The 16,033-nt window shown below is 48.5% G+C and overlaps 1 protein-coding gene across 1 annotated transcript in view; it reads left to right on the top strand.

Moving 5' to 3' along the window:
* SOCS5 (suppressor of cytokine signaling 5) overlaps window positions 1-4,924 on the top strand; it is a 118,852-nt gene extending 113,928 nt beyond the window's left edge. Inside the window, exon 2 of the transcript XR_016038597.1 lies at window positions 4,292-4,924. The gene's annotated coding sequence lies outside the window, so the exon portion shown is untranslated. The remainder of the gene's footprint in view (window positions 1-4,291) is intronic.
* Window positions 4,925-16,033: the final 11,109 nt, after the last annotated feature.

Genomic DNA, 16,033 nt, shown 5'->3' with positions numbered 1-16,033 from the left:
AAAGAACTATTAGAAGTGATGCTGAAAAAAGTTATGGGTAAATGTGTTGTAAGGAGGGAGAGTAAGTCCTTTGTGGGGTCTTTATGGATCACTCCAACATGGCCATCAAAATCCCTAGTATTTTCAGGGTGCATACACAGATGGTGAAACCATAAAAGCAAGCAAGGTAATCATGAACTGAAAGGTCAGGATTGTGTTACCCCTCTGGGGAGGAGGGAAGGAGATTTTATTCAAAGAGGAGGAGGTGGAAGGGGGACTGCACAGGTACTGGAGATGTTCTAGTCTACTTCTTGACCTAATGAGTGGTTGCAAAGATATTTGCTTTATGGTTCTTTAAACTATAAATAATTTTATGCATTTTTAAAAAAAGGAAATAAGAAAAATGTAGATACCAGTTCTGAACTCAGGGCACCCTAGCCGAACAAGTCTTCTATGCTTGAGTGGCAGAGAGAGCAGGGCACCTCCTGTTGGATGCCAGGGGCCCTCATTGCAGATTACCTATAATAGTTGCCCTGGCACCATTTGTTTGTCTTGCTTTGTTTCTCCCAGATAACAACTGGTGATACTTTTATTACCCCACTTACAATGATATATTACACTAGATTAGTTATGTGTCTTTTCCCAATAAAGGGTAAGCCTCTTGAGGGCAAGGACTGAGATTTTTCCATGGTTGACCCAGTGAAGCCGAGTGCCTGACACACTGTAGATCCTTGAATAATTGAAAGGATAAACTCCAGAGGAATGTCTGGTTGGACAGATGGATGGACAGAGAGCTTACTGGCTGCAGGTCTTTACTGAATAGGGGATTTTATTTTCAGAACTAGTGAAGAGTTTTACAGCCAAACATGATGAATAGAGTGGCTTTATACGTGTAAAAGTGCTAGTACAGTATAGTATAAACGGAGTATGGTATAAACCATACTTAATGATTTAGTAACTGGGACAACACACGCTGTGTTTTGAATATTCAGTGACGTCCCATCTAATTATGCTGCTCGGACTTGCCAGCCACACAGGGCCCGCTACTTCCTTGCACAGCTGCAGGGCAACTACTCACTTCATATTTACATAAATAGGCTCCCTGAGTTGTGCAGTAAGAAGGTTTGAAACCTGCCTTTGTCGGGAGAACCATGGAGCAAGGGGCTCAGGGACAACCCAGGAAGGAGGCTGTTGGAAAGTTACCCAAGTGCGGGCTGGTTCCCATGTGCACCTCAGTCGTGGCGGCCGCGCTCAAGAGGACGGTGTGCAGGGAGACCGGTTCCTTCCTCACCTCTCCCCTTCCTTTCCCTTCCCTCCTGCCTGCCTCCCTCCCGGCCCTCCTGTCCTTCGCTCTTTTCTCTCTTCCTCTCTCTCTCCCCTCCGCTGCCCCTTCCTCGATTCTCTGTCCCTCGGCCTCTCCCCAGCCTTGTCCTCGTCCCTCTCTCTCTCTGCCCCTTTCCTTCCCCACCCCTGCGCTCTCCCCAGTCCCCTATTTATATCTCCCACCGTCAGAGGCTGGACCCAGCATAAAGAAACCCAAACATTTTAACTATCCTTCCCTTCGCTCCCCAAGAGACAGCTGTGCCTGTGGTTTTTAGGAGACTGAATTCCCTCCGGGTCCTTCACCCCAAGCACTTTCCATCCACCCACACAGTCCCTGGACTCCTCTGGGTGGCCTGGAACCTGCTCCACCAAGTGACCACAAAGCCCCCCTTGGGCTGGCCTGGGACCCCTTCCCAACCCACAGCCAGAGAAAGGGCCATTTGTTACTTCTAAATGTCTCCATCCTCAGCTCTATGAGCAAATGCCCCCCCTTTCTAGACCCCATAATAGAAACACAGATTTTGGCTGCCCTTCTCTTCACCCTAAAGAAGGGCTGCTTTTGCAATAAGGGGCATTAGAAAATTGTCATCTGCCAGGAACGCAGAGATGTTTTTTCTCCACAGTCTCTGCCCTGGGCTGATTTGGCCTGATTGACAGGAGAGACAGAGATCATGGGATGAGGGGGAGGAGGAGGGTAAGGTGGAGGTTGGAGAGAGTACAGAGAAGAAGAGAGAAAAAGATCAAATTCCAGAATTTTAAAACTGGAGGAGGAGAAGGATGGTCATCTAGTAGGGTGGTCCCAACACACACACACCACCCATTCAGCAGAGGAGGAAACTGAGGCCTCAGGGACCAGAAGCGGTCTGCTTCCATCCTGTCCCGCATCAAGAATTGGCAGAGTCAGACAGACTAGCAGGCGGGTCTCCCGACTCTAATCCCAGCCCAGCAGCAGCACCCCCGCTCCCCTGCCTGACTCAAAGCAGAGAAAGTTGACTCTCTTGGCAGCAAAATGAAACCTTTTGATTTACGAGGAATTCTGAGATATCTTCCAGTTGACAGTCTGGAGAATTGCAAAAGTCCACACTTTTTGTGGGGGTAGCATTTAATGAAATGAACACATGAGTTATTCATTTTTCATTAAGGATGACATGCAGAGAGTCCATATCTAAAGATGAAAAGTAGGTCCCCGCCTGGAGCCCCAGCATCCCATGGTCCCCTGGACCACTTGACTCAAAACACAAACACTAACTAGTCAGATTCATTATCTCTTGTAACACTCAGAGACACGGAAAGCTGGGGAATATCACTCCAGTATCAGGAGAAAAGTGAGGCTCAGAGAGAGCAACTAACAAGTCCTAAGTCACCCGGCTAGGAAGCGACAACTAGAATTTACATCCCAAGAGGCTTTGGCTCAGCTTCAACAAGCTCTCCGTGTAGCAGTGGGAGGCCTGGGGTCTAATTGTGTAGATGTTGCTCAGAGCAGGGCCTGAGCTGCAGCCACTCACTCCAGATGGATGCTCCAGAGATAAAGAGGCCCTGAGTCCTGGCAAGGGGATCCATGGGCTTTAGTGTTCAGCCAGGCCCAGCTGGACAGTGACTGAGTCCATGAAGTCTAGGGGACAGTGGGGCCATGAAATTGTTGCCCCAAAGGCTCTGATTTCACCACTTTGCAAATCCTCATCCTCGGAGCAGCTTGGCATCTGCATGAAGAAACCCAGCCAGGGCCCCATCTCAGATGCAGGTGAAAATGTGAGCCTTGCAGCCGGTCAGACCCAAGTCTGAATCCTAAGTCTGCTACTCATTAACTGTCAGACCCTGAAAAAGTGCCTCAGCCCTCCAGAGCTGAAGTTCCCATACCTGTAATAAGTGCGTAACAATACCTACCTCTGGGTGTTGAAGTGAAAATAATAATAATAAAAGTTATTTTTAACAGCAACTATTAGATAGTAATGGCTACTAATATTCATTGAGAGGTAATTTTTGTGCTCTATGCTAGGCTGAGCGTTTTACTACATTACCTGAGTTAACCTTTGATACAACCCTCTGAAGTGTATTATTGTTAGCTCCTATGAGGAAACGGAAGCACAGAGAAGTTAGTAATACTTGTTTGCCCAGACCACAGTTAGCAAGTGATAGGATCGGCACTTGCACCGAGGTCTGTGCGCACACCCAGCCCACTAGCATGACTGTAAGCAAAGTACCGAGCACACAGAAGACCCTCAAATGGGAACTCCTGTCCCTTCTTTTTTCCCCTAAAAGCCCAGATTTCCACAGTGCCCTCTGGGACCTGCTTTTGGGCTTGCCTACACAGACTTCTCTGGAAGTCAGGAGAGAGCTGGAGGTGGGGGATGAGGGGTGGAGGGGAATCTCTCATTCCAGGCTCCCCTCCCCTCCCCCCACAACCCCTCACCCCCACCTCGCTTCCTTATAGGGTTTGGCAAAAGCAGCTTCACTCAAGGCCTCTTGTGTTGCTGGAAACAATGCAAGTTTATTTTGGCACCACAAAGAGAGCCCAACTCTTCTACTCTGGATGGCTATGTGGGAAGAGGACCTAGAGAATGTGGCCCAGACCCCCCTCAGTTCCCATCACTCTACAAGCAGCCATCCCGTGCAGCTTGGAGAAGGAAACGCGATAAGAGCTTTCCTTCAGCTTCATATAGATCCTAAGATTTGTCCACCCCTTCCGGGCTCCCTCTCCAAAAAGAAGTCAAGCTTAAGGCATGGTGCAACATCTAACTACCCACTCTTGTCCCAGCCCCTACAAACCCTGTGGGCACTTGGTCTGGCAGTGTCCTCACCTGGGCCTTTGGCTACCTAGGCTGATTAAAGTCATGGACCCTCAGAGTTGCAGGGGATCACCTGGTTCAAGCCCCGACCTGGCTTCTATTCACACTCAACCAGCATTTATCTACTACTGATCCTGGGCCAAGCCAAGAGTACTTTTGCATGTTAGTTCATATTTCAGAATCCTCATACTGCTCTTTTTCAGAAAAGCCTTATTTCCACATTTTCACAAAAGTGGAGCCCATGGTTCAGAGAGATGAAGCAGCTGACTCAAGACTGTGAAGACAGTAGGTCAGAGGTGGACCAGGATGTGGTCTTCCAGCACTGACACCAGCCCCGCCTGTCCCAGCCTAAGAGGCGGCCTTCTGCAATGCTCTCCGTGGAAGCTTCATCCAGGCTTGGTCTGAGCTCCTCTGGTATTCCCTGAGAAAGTCTCATTTCAAAGGCTGTCCAGGTGAGCTAAAATCTGCCTCCTTGTCACTTTCTCTCTCAGGCCCTCGAAGTCCTAAATCTAACATCAAGCAAAAAGGGAAATCCAGGAATCTGCCCTTGGCCATATCTGTTCTTCAGAGATGGGGAAATGGCCCCAGATGGTCCCTGATTCTGTCCCAGGGCTGGCTGGGGGTGGGGGTAGTGTTTGCACCCTCCCAAGGAGACTAACCGTCAGAGACCTGTCTCTGTGGGCCTTCTCAGGCTCTCTGACTGCCCCACGTGGCTCCAGGTTGGAGTTAGGGGAATCTGGAGGTTAAAGGTGCAACCAGGTGAGCCTGCCAGGCAGGCTCAGGTAAAAGGGATGGATGAGGACTCCAGCCCAGGCCCAGAGAACAGGAAATGTTCAGGAACACCGAGGACGGCACCACTGAGTGGGCTGTGACCTGTGGCGGGGGGAGAGCCCTTGGGCCCTAGAGGGTACATGCTCCCCACACCCCACACCCCCCACACACCCCAGCTTGGCCCAGGGCCAGGTAGGGGAGGTGCCGATGTACCAGCAATAATGGCCCTGATGATAGCTTTCAGAGCTCGTTGAAGAAGGCAGACAGGGCAAGCTTCATCTTGGTTTACAGATGTGGCAATGGAGGCCCAGAGAACTCAGATGCCTTTCCAAGGCCACACAGCCCCGAATGCAGGACCCTGGGCTCCTTTTCGTCTGTCAACTCTAGGAGGATGGGTCTGGGCACAGCCATGAAGGCGCAGATGGGAGTAAATAAGCTCGGGCAAAGGGATGGATGGATGGATGGGCTGACAGATTCGGTTGATTGAATCAGTGAGACCTCACCTTCTGAGAGCTGCGGTTCACTGTCTCTACTGCCTCCCTGCTCTGAATAGGAGGAGAACAGATCTGAGCTTGCAATTCCCACTAAGGGTGTGACTGAAACACTTATGGTTCCTATTTAAAGCCATACCTCATTCTTCATTTCAGCACCAACCAACAATTAAAGATGATTCAATCAATTTAAAGCAGGCCTCACAATTGGCCTGTCCCTGGCTATTTAAAACCCTCTCCGGGCCCCTGGGGCCCTTCAGAACTGGGACTCTCTGTCCTGCCAAGAGCAAACTCTGCCTTTCTCCTTCCGGATCTGCACCCAGACCCAGATCTGGATGCATGCAGTGTCTAGGGTCTGTTCCAGCCACCAGGGCCCCTGCGGCCATGTGCTCCATAGCCTTCTGTTGGGACTATCTCTGCCAGCCCAGGCCTGGATTGGCTGTCTGCCAGGGCTTAGGGGTGCTTCTGGGAGGGGTTGGAGATGCCAGGGGAAAGAAGCAGGGGTAGCAAAGAAAGGCAGGAGCCCACTTAAGAGGTCATAGAAGCCCCAAGGGTATACACTTTTGGTCCTTTGTTGGTTTTATTTGGGCCCTGAGCAAATGTGCCCCCCACCCCCCAGGGAGTGATGAGAATGTGAGAACCTGGATTTGAATCCTGACTTGGCAATTGACTACCCAGTCCTGTGACCTTGGCCAGGTCTCATGGGCTTTCTCAGCATCACCGTCCTCATCAGGATAATGGGAATTTAAAAAATCTCGCCCAGTCCATCTCCCTGAGTGGCTAAGAGATCCCTGCCATCTGACCCTCCTGGGGAAGTTCTAAGACATGGAAGTTATGAGTAGGGCAAACATGATCTTGCATTAGGTCTATGAGGACAGCATGGTGATCCCAATACGTGGTCATAAGAGTGACACTTGGTGTTCATAAGGCACTCTGGGGCTGCAGAAACACAACACCTAGTGCAGATGATGACCCCTTTGGGCTGAGGACTCAGTCCAGACCAGCGTAGTCAAGGAGGTCTTCTGGGAGGAAGTGGGCTTGAGCCAAGTTTTGAAGCTTGGACAAGACTGGAAAAAGCCGAGTGTGGCAGGGAAGTTAAACTAGGTAGAGCTGCTGAGAGCTAGTGAAGAACTTCCATGGCTGTTTCTCATTTAATCTTCATGATCATGCCCAATTTAAATAACTGGCCCCTGAGAGATTCAGGCAGCCAGATATGGCTTGGAGTTCCTGATGCCAGTTGCCTGGTATACTCTGCCCCACTGGCAGAGTAGAGAACACCAGAGATGGGAGAGGGGAAACCAAGGGAGTGGGAAGATGAGATTTCCAGCAGGGTTCTTCCCTCTGGGATTCCTAATGCGTATCCTTCTTAAAGGAAGAAAAAGCACAAAAAGCGCTGAGATGATGTGAGAAGTGTGTGTGTGGGGGGGGGGGAGTTGCTGTGTGAGGGGCTGGGGAGCATGGGGTGGTGACAGCCAGCCATCCTTGTCACTGTGGGAGCCTAAGCTGCCCTGACAGGGGAGAGGGGTCTTTGAGGCCCCAAGTTCTGCTGTGTGGGAGGAAATGATAGCCTCTCCTCTGAAGCCCCAGGGATGAGGCTGAGGAGTGAGATCACGTCTGGGGAGGGCGGGGCAGAGACACAGGATGTGAGCGAGCACCCTGGGGAGCCAGCCGCCTCTCTCCCTGGAAGTTTCCCCCCTCCCCATCTGCCCCTCCCCCACCGCCATGCCAGTCTCCCTCTCTCCTCCAGGTTCCGTAAGTCAGGTCTGTGTGACCCTTCTAGGATTCTTCAAGGGTCTCACAGACCCAACTAGAGTGCAAGCCCCTCAACGGCACGTGCACAGCCTCACATGTGTTAAGAGCTCAGGACCCGGCACAGAGCAGCGGCTTGGGGGCGGGTGCAGGGAAGGCCTCCAGTCCTCACACTTACTAGCTGCGTGATATTAAGCCTGTCCCTTAACCTCCTCAATGGTCTCTTGTGCAATGAAGGTAAAAATAGGACCTATCTCATAAGGTCATAGTGAAAATTAAATGATTTAATCAGAGTACATGCTTACCAAAAATACCTTCATCTGGTGCACCCCGGAGCAGCTAGCACAGGCTCAGTGTTTAGCAGTATATAACTTGACAATTAGCTGATTGCTGCAGCACAGAGTCCTGGGATTGGGTGTGAGCGAAAGCTCTATGACACGGACCTGTGATTCCAAATGAAGGGCAGAGGTTGTCTGGGGAATTTTCCTCCTTTGAGGCCTCAGGAACATGGCAGTCCCCAGGTTAATCTGCCCCGAGGGTCTCACACCCCTATATCATGGGCAAATCAGGAGCCCCTAGACTCTCCCTGGGGTCTTCCTGGGGAATGTTGGCCCCTGCTTCATGGTTGGGGTGGGAGAGACCGAGGGATTGAGCTGCCCTCCTCTGGCTGAAGCTTAGCAGGCAAACATGGGGATGCTGGCTTCCTGGGAGGCAGGGACAAGGGAAGGAGAAAGAACCCCAAGACCGTGAGTGTTAAGTAAGGTGGCATATATCAGTCTCTAGACCATAGCTTCTGAAGTTTTCTGTAAAGGACTAATTTTGAAACTATCCAATCAGTCACAGACTAGTGCTTTTGTAAGGCAAAACAAACTTGAAATACTAGAAAAAAAGATCACACATTTGAATACTGTGGCATTATCAGATGGCTCTAAAAATTTGTGTTTATTCTGTTTCTGGACCTAAGAGCAACCAGTGACAAATTTACCACCTCCTTGACTGGGTGGTGGAGGGGTTCTAAGAACACCTTAGAGGGCATGGCAACCCCATGGCAATACCCCTCCAGTATTCTTGCCTGGAGAAACCCATTGACAGAGGAGTCTGGTGGGCTACAGTCCATGGGGTTGCAAAGAGTCAGACATGACTGAAGCGACTTAGCATGCATGCACAATCCATGTGTTTAGAAATCATTATCTATGGTTCTCATCTATGGTCCTGTAGCCTCTGTTTTTGGGGACAGTCCTGATTATACATATTCTATCTCATGGAAATGTGTTCTGATTTTTTAAAATGTAGTGTCTGCCATACAATAGGCGTGTTCCTGAAAGGATGCGCATGAATTCTATATTTATGCAAGGAAATGTGTGGAGAACTGGGTCCCAAGGCAGCAAGCCCTTCCCAGGGGTGAGTATAGAAACAGAGTGTCTGTCTGGATATACAGCAAAGGCTTCCCCTGAGAACTAGATGAACAGCAGCTACTGTTTTTTGAGCCCATAAACTATGCCAGACCCTGAGCACCAGTAATCTGTTTTCCCACTGATTCTACAAGGTAGAAAATGTTTTGTCCGATTTAACAGGAGACATCTCAACTCTGTGAGTTCCTAGAAGGAGCTATGTAAGGGCTACATGGCAGCCCAGAGGGTTTCAAAACAGCCCCTCCCAAATGCTGATCCTAAAAGGGGTTCTTAAAAATGCACCTTCTCCAGCTCCACACCCTAGATTCTGATGCCCAAAGCCTGGGTGGTAATGAAGTGATTCTGATGATGGGCCAGTTCTGGCATTATTATACTCACTGCTGCTCAGACCTGGAGGCAACCCAAGAGAGCCCGTCTGATACAGAACTCAAAAGTAAAGTCTTTCAGGGCCAAGATGGTGGAGTAGAAAGACACTGCACTCACGTCCTCTCACAAGCACACCAAAATCACAACTAAGCTGCAGAACAGTCGTCAGTGTAAAAGACCGGTACCTATCAGAAAAGATCTACAGCTAAAGACAAAGAAGGAACTGCAATGAGATGGGTAAAAGGGGTGGACTTGAGATATAATCAAATCCCATATGCGCCCCTCACCCCAGACGGGACCCACAAACTAGAGAATAATTATATTGCAGAGATTCTGAGACAGGAAGGGAAGGGGCAGGACTCCAGGGCTAGATAAATGAAGAGGGGCATGGCTGTTTGGAAGATAATCAAGACCGACTGGAACCAGCTGAAACCAAGCTGGCTTCGAGAATAGTTCAGCCTTTGGCCCATCATACCTTTATGGTCATATTAAAAGTCACTCCCCCTAATGCCATGATGGTTCTGAAATGGACCATAAAAGGCCAAAGAGTGGGCAGTGGCCCATTTCCTACAGAATCCCCGCAATTCAGACCCCTGTCGCGTCATGACATCCTAATCCAAAACAGGAGTGATTATAAGCACTACGAAGGACTCTCTGTTAGGATGCATGTTAGCTAATTGTGGCAGATTCAGACAGGATGGCTTAAGAAAAAAGAAATTAATCTTATTTTGAACACTGCATGGCCCCAAATAGGGGATCAAGAGATCTGGCCAGAAAATGGATTATTGAACTACAATGCCATCTTGAAGCTGGATGTGTTTTGTAAAAAGGAAGATAAATAAGGGGAGTCCTGTATGCTCAAATATTCATGACCCTGTCTCAAGATCCAGATCTAAAAGACTCCTGACGGGTGTGCCTGGCTCATACCCCTCCAAAGTGACTTCTTCCCCCACAGGAGCCCACTGTTTTCCATGGTCCTTTATAGGTCCACCTCCTCAATGTCCACAACTAGGAACTCCTATGCCCCCCTAATTCTGAGGAAGGACAGTCTTTCGGATCATCTACCACTAGTGCCCCATCTGATCTGCTGGAAATCCCACTGCCTTATCCCTCCTGTCCTCTCCTGTATGCCCCAGTACTAGTGGCAATACTACACGAAGCTGGGCTGCCTACCAGCCTCCTCCTGCCAAATTCTGTCCCTTAAGAAAAGTGCCCACAGGTGATGGAGCAACAATGAGTCCACATCCCTTTTCCTATGGTTGACCTAACTACCTGCAAAGAGAAATTTGGACATTTTTCTGAGGATCCCAGTCAGTTCACGGAAGAATTCACCAAGCTGACAATGTCTTGAGAACTTACCTGGGGGACTGACAGATCCTCCTTTCTACACCTTTGAAAAGAAAAGCTGGATCCTTGCTGCAGCCTGGGCACATGCCGGTAAACTGGCAGCCCCAAATCAAGGACATACAATCTACCTTACAAGAGAGAATGCAGTCCTTGACCAAGACCTCCACTGGGGCTACCAGCAAAGAGGTAGAGGGCTTACACACAAGGATCACATGGTGACTCGCCTCATAGAAGGGATGAAAAGGTGCGTTGTTAAGCCTGATAATTATGATGAAATCAGAGAAGTAACATGGAAAAGATGAGGATCCGGCCCTTTTACAGGGCCAGCTGGTAGAAGCCTTTAGAAAGTATACCAGGATTAATCCTGAAACCCACAAAGGGCAAGTCCTAATTAACACTCATTTTATCACTCAATCTGCCCCAGACATTAGAAGAAAATTACAGAAAGCAGCTAGGGGACCCCAGGCCTCCATGAATCAGCTCATGGACTTGGCCTCTGGAGCATTTAACAATAGAGAGAGGGTTGAGGAAGCGAAGAAGATTCAGGGAAAACCACAAAAGGCACAATTACTGGTGGCAGCCCTAGCCCCTGCACCACCAGGGTTATACCCAACCCCTTGTAAAAGCCAACGGCAGGGGAAAGATCTGAAAAATCTGGATCAGAGCCACTCTCCCACCGAGAAGGAACCAGTTCCAAACACATCCAGGAGGGCCACTGGAAGCTCGAATGCCCTCTGTATGGGAAATGTCCACCCAAATCCTGCCTGGTATGTAAACTAGAGGACTCCTAGAAGCAAGAGGGCCCCCAGTCTGGATAGGGGCTTGGGCTCCCCAAGTCGGTGACGACCAGGAGGACTGAAGAGTTAGGGGGCCCAGGACCCCCTTGGCTCCCAAAGGACACCAGGTCATTTCCCTGAAGGAGCCTCAGGTAACCCTTGATGTGGCAGGTAGAAAAGCTACTTCTTTTTTTTTTCTCCACTAGATATGGGGCCCACCTACTCTGTGATGACTGATCTCCCTGGACCTTTGTCCTCCCCATCCTGAAAGTAATGGGGATGGATGGACGGCCCAAAACCAAGCAATTCACCCCCGACTCCCAGCTGCTTGCTAGGAAGTTTTACCTTTGCACACAGTTACTACTCCTGCCTGAGTGTCCCGCCCCCTTGCTGAGAAGGGATTTGCTCACTAAATTCCAGATGGTAGCTCAATTCAGAGACCCCCTCAGAGAAGGCACCCACCAGGGAAACAATTGCTTGTGACCATGGGAGCGTGCCTCAGTCACAAATCAGAGGAGGTCTCCTCTCCACCCCACATTGTTTCTCAAGTAAACCCCTCTGTCTACGACAAAGAGGTTCCTGGCAAACCCAGCAATCTGCCCTTAGCTCAGATTTCATTAAAACCAATGCTGATCACTGGTGGATAACCAGTACCCCTTGAAGCCCAAGGTCCAGTGGTGTATCCAGCCTCTAACCCTGCTTATCTCTGTGTAATACCCTGTTCTGCCCATAAAAAAGCAAAGTGGAAAATACGGGTTTGTTTGCTCAAGATCTGAGGGCAGTTAATGAGGCAGTGGTCCTCTATAGTCCCTAATTCACATGCCATACTGACCCCGGTTCCAGAAAACGCAAACCGGTTTACAGTGCTCGACCTAAAGGATGCCTCTTTTGCACTCCCCTGCAGCCAGACTCCCAGTATCTCTTTTTGAGTGGACAGATGCAGACCCTCATAACACTTCACAGTGTTAACGTAGATTGTGCTGCCCCAGGGTTTCAGGGTTTCCCTCCTGTTTGGAAATATATTAGCAAACAATTTAAGAGAATTACAACTGGTAAATGGGTATTTGTAATGAGAATTACAACTGGTAAATCCACATATTCCTACAGTATGTGGATGACCTCCTAATTTCTAATCCTACTAAGGAAGACAGATAAAAGCATCATTCAGATCCTTAGCTTCCTAGGGGAACGAAAATACTGAGCCTCTCCTCACAAGGCTCAGATTCCTCCCAACAAGTTAAGTACCCGGGATATGTGCTCACTTCTGGGCTTCCTTGGTGGCTCAGACAGTAAAGAATCTGCCTGAAATGCAGGAGACCTAGGTTCAATCCCTGGATCAGGAAGATTCCCTGCAGAAGGAAATGGCTACCCACTCAAGTATTCTTACCTGGAGAATCCCATGGACAGAGGAGCCTGGTAGGTTACAGTCCATAGGGTTGCAAAAAGTCGGACGCAACTAACACTTTCACTTTTCACTTGGACAAGGAGACTGTAACCAAGGACCAAAGGGAAGCCATTATAACCACTCAACTCTCCCCGACTCCTGGTCCCAGACAAAGAGGCAACTGAGGGCCTTTGTGTGGATGGCAGGATTTTGCAGGATCTGGATACCTGGATTCGGGCTTATAGCAAAGCCCCTCTATGAGGCTCTAAAAGGAGGTGACCACAAACCCCTCAACTGGGATGAAAACTGCCAACAGGCATTCCTAGCCTCTGTGTTGGATTTCCCAAACTTACTCTGTGAGAGACAAGAGTAGTCCTGGTGTCCTCACCCAAAAACTGGGGGACCTCCCTACACCAGTAGCTTATTTCTCAAAACAACTTGATGAGATGGCCACTGGATGGCTAGGATGTCTTAGAGCAATGACTGCTGCTGCTCTGCTAGTAGAAGAAGCCAGTAAGTAAGTTCTCCCTGGAACAATCACTGGAAGTCCTAACCCCTCACCAGGCACAAGGAGTCCTAGAAGCAAAAGGGCACTGGTGGCAACTGCTTAAATACCAAGTGAAGTCACTCAGTCGTGTCCAACTCTTTGCAACTCTATGGACTGTAGCCCACCAGTCTCTTTCATCCATGGGTTCTTTAAAGGTAAGAATACTGGAGTGGGTTGCTATTTCCTTCTCCAAGGGATCCTCCCAACCCAGGGATCGAACTCAGATCTCCCGCATTGTGGGTAGACTCTTTACCATCTGAGCCACCAGTGAATCCCCTACTCCTGTCTCTCACAGAGAAGATAAAGGGTTTTTACTAAGTTTGGGAAACTCAAAACAGGGGCTAAATACCAAGTCCTCCTGCAAATCAAAACTACAATGAAGCATCACCTCACATGAATCAAAATAACCATCATTAAAAAGTCTACAGTAATAAATGCTGGAGAGGGTGTGGAGAGAAGAGAACTCTTCCGCACTGTCGGTGGAAATGTAAGTTGGTGCAGTCACTATAAAAACAGTATGATGGTTCCTTTAAAAAACTAAGCATAGTTGCCATATGATCCAGCAGTTCCACGCCTGGAAAACTCTATTTTGAAAAGATGCATGCTTCCCAATGTTCACAGCCGCATTATTTACAATAGTTAAGGCATGGAAGCAACCTAAATGTCCATTGACAGATGAATAGATAAAGACGACGTGGGGGTGTGTGTGTGTGTGATGGAGTAATACTTGGTCATAAAAAAGGATGAAATAATGCCATTTGCAACAACAGGGATGGACCTAGAAATTGGCATGAGTTTAAGTGAACTCCGGGAGTTGGTGATGGACAGGGAGGCCTGGCGTGCTGTGATTCATGGGGTCGCAAAGAGTCGGACACAACTGAGCAACTGAACTGAACTAAGTCAGAGAAAGACAAACATCATATAATATGGCTTAGATGTGGAATCTAAATATGATACAAATGAACTTATTTATAAAACAGAAACAGACTCACAATAGACTCACTCACAGTTACCAAAGGGGAAAAGCAGGGGGTGGGTTGTTGGGGTGGGAATAAACTAGAAGTTTGGGATTAGCAAATACAAACTACCATATATAAACTAGGAAAACAACAGGGGTGTACTGTATAGCACAAGGAACTATATTCAATATCTTATAATAAATCATAATGGAAAAGAAAATGAAAAAGAATATATATGTATAGCTAAATCACTTTGCTATATACCAGAAACTAATACAACATTGTAAAACAACTTTACTTCATAAATAAATACATAAACCAAGCCCTCCTACTTAGTCCCACAGGCGTCAAACACTTAAAGACTGCCGAGTCCTGAACCCAGCAACTCTAATGCCAGAGGCCCCACCCCAAGTATTCCTTGTTTACTCCTGCATGGAGACTACTGAACAAGTTTACTCAGTAGGCCTGATCTCAACAGTGAGCCCCTGACCAGTCCCTATGCAGAATGGTTTACTGATGGAAGCAGTTTCATACATAAAAGGGTTAGAAAGGCTGGCTATGTATGTCAAAGTCAGCCTGCAGACAATTTTTGAGCTCTACCCTCTTACACTTCTCCCAAATGGCTGAGTCAATTACCTTGACCAGAGCACTCCAACTAGGAAAAGGATTAAGAATCAATACTGATTTCAAGTATGGTTTCCTAGTGCTACACACCCATGCTGCCATATGGAAAGAAAGGGGACTACTGACAGCCAAAGAATTTGTGCCTCTATTAAACACCAGGCACAAATTCTAGAACTCCTAAAATAGGTCCTCCAGAGGAGGTTGCAGTCATTCATGGCAGGCATCACCAAAGGGGCCACACCTCCTTTGAAGGAGAAATGCCCTGGCCAACAAGGCCAGTAAGGCTGCAGCCAAGAACACCCGGCCCTGCAGACTGCAGCTCTCAGACCCGACAGTCCACCTTTCCCAGTGGTGCCATCTTATACACCTGAAGAAACTGAGGGGGCTAAATATAGGGGACTGGAAAGAAACCCCTTAGGGTGTTTGACAAAAGATAACAAGCTTCTCATTCCTGGGGCCGAGCAATGGAAAATAAGCACGTCCAAGAATTCTCCCACTTAGGGTGGGACTTCCTATTCGAACTGTAATCCTGGGGAAGGGACTGTCTCAAACTGTTAAAAACATCACAGGGGCTTGCAAGCTTTGTGCCAAAATAACTCAGAAAGCCACCCCATACCTCCACCCCTAACTCAGCCCATACAACATCAAGGAACCTATCCAAGGGAAGACTGGTGAACAGACTTGACCCAAATGCCCTCAAATGGGAATGGGAATGGTATTCCCCAAATGGGAATACTTATTGGTTTTCATAGACACCTTTATAGGATAGTTAGAAGCTTTCCCTGCTAGAACTGAAAAGGCAATAAAAGTATCCAGATTTCTGTTTAAAGAGATAATTTTGAGATCCAGGTTACCAAAAAGTCTACAAAATGATGACGGACATCCCTTCACTGCCAAGGCGACCCAATAAGCTGCCTCAGTTCTGGGTATTAACTACCGCCTCCACACTTTCTGGAGGTGGCAAGGTTGAAGCAGCAAGTCATGTTCTAAAAAGAACGCTCGCTGAACTATGTCAAAAGGCTTTAGAAACCTGGGTCTCCCTCCTCCCTGTAGTCCTTCTATGGACTAGGATGGCCCCAGAGGAAAATTTGAAACTTAGCCCTTTAGACATGACCAATGGGAGGCCCTTTTTTAATTCAGATCTCTTGTTTGATGAGGAAGCCCCAAAATTGGATGCCTATATTGTTCAGCTTGAGTCAAGCTCAAAGTGCCCTCCAAGAGTACAGAAACAAAGTGCTGCCCCCACCCCTGTGAAGGAAAAAGTCAAGGTCTCCGTCCAGGCAGGGGACTTTGTCCTACCAAAAACTTGGAAGGAAGGGCCCCCTGAGGACCAGCTACAGCCACAATGGAAGGGACCGTGTCAAGGGTAACTAAGCAATCCAACTGCTGCTGCTGCTGCTGCTGCTGCGTCACTTCAGTCGTGTCCGACTCTGTGTGACCCCATAGACGGAAGCCCACCAGGCTCCCCCGTCCCTGGGATTCTCCAGGCAAGAACACTGGAGTGGGTTGCCATTTCCTT

The sequence above is a fragment of the Moschus berezovskii genome, chromosome 11, assembly GCF_049115385.1.
Source record: "Moschus berezovskii isolate FMDL1 chromosome 11, NW_MosBer_1.0, whole genome shotgun sequence".
Lineage (NCBI taxonomy): Eukaryota > Metazoa > Chordata > Mammalia > Artiodactyla > Moschidae > Moschus > Moschus berezovskii.
The sequence above is the reverse complement of the archived record's forward strand: the minus strand, read 5'-3'. Positions and strand labels throughout refer to the sequence as shown.